Source organism: Penaeus monodon, chromosome 25 (assembly GCF_015228065.2).
Source record: "Penaeus monodon isolate SGIC_2016 chromosome 25, NSTDA_Pmon_1, whole genome shotgun sequence".
NCBI classification, from domain to species: Eukaryota; Metazoa; Arthropoda; class Malacostraca; order Decapoda; family Penaeidae; genus Penaeus; species Penaeus monodon.
The window spans coordinates 21,488,763-21,488,968 of NC_051410.1; positions in this window are offsets into that span (position 1 = coordinate 21,488,763).

A 206-nucleotide genomic window follows, 5' to 3' on the forward strand; every position below is an offset into this window, starting at 1 on the left:
CTCTTAGACAATCTACATTTCAAATGATAATTATGATCATGCCAGTTTATATATTTTAAATAATTACACCTAAAAATTTAAATTTTGTTACTTCTATATATACCGTCCTTAATAGATATTGGGACGTAATGGAAGCTTCGTTCGTTTATTTCTAGTAATAAATGTAGTTGTCTATTGATTTTTAAGGTAGTTTGTTTGTAGTAAGC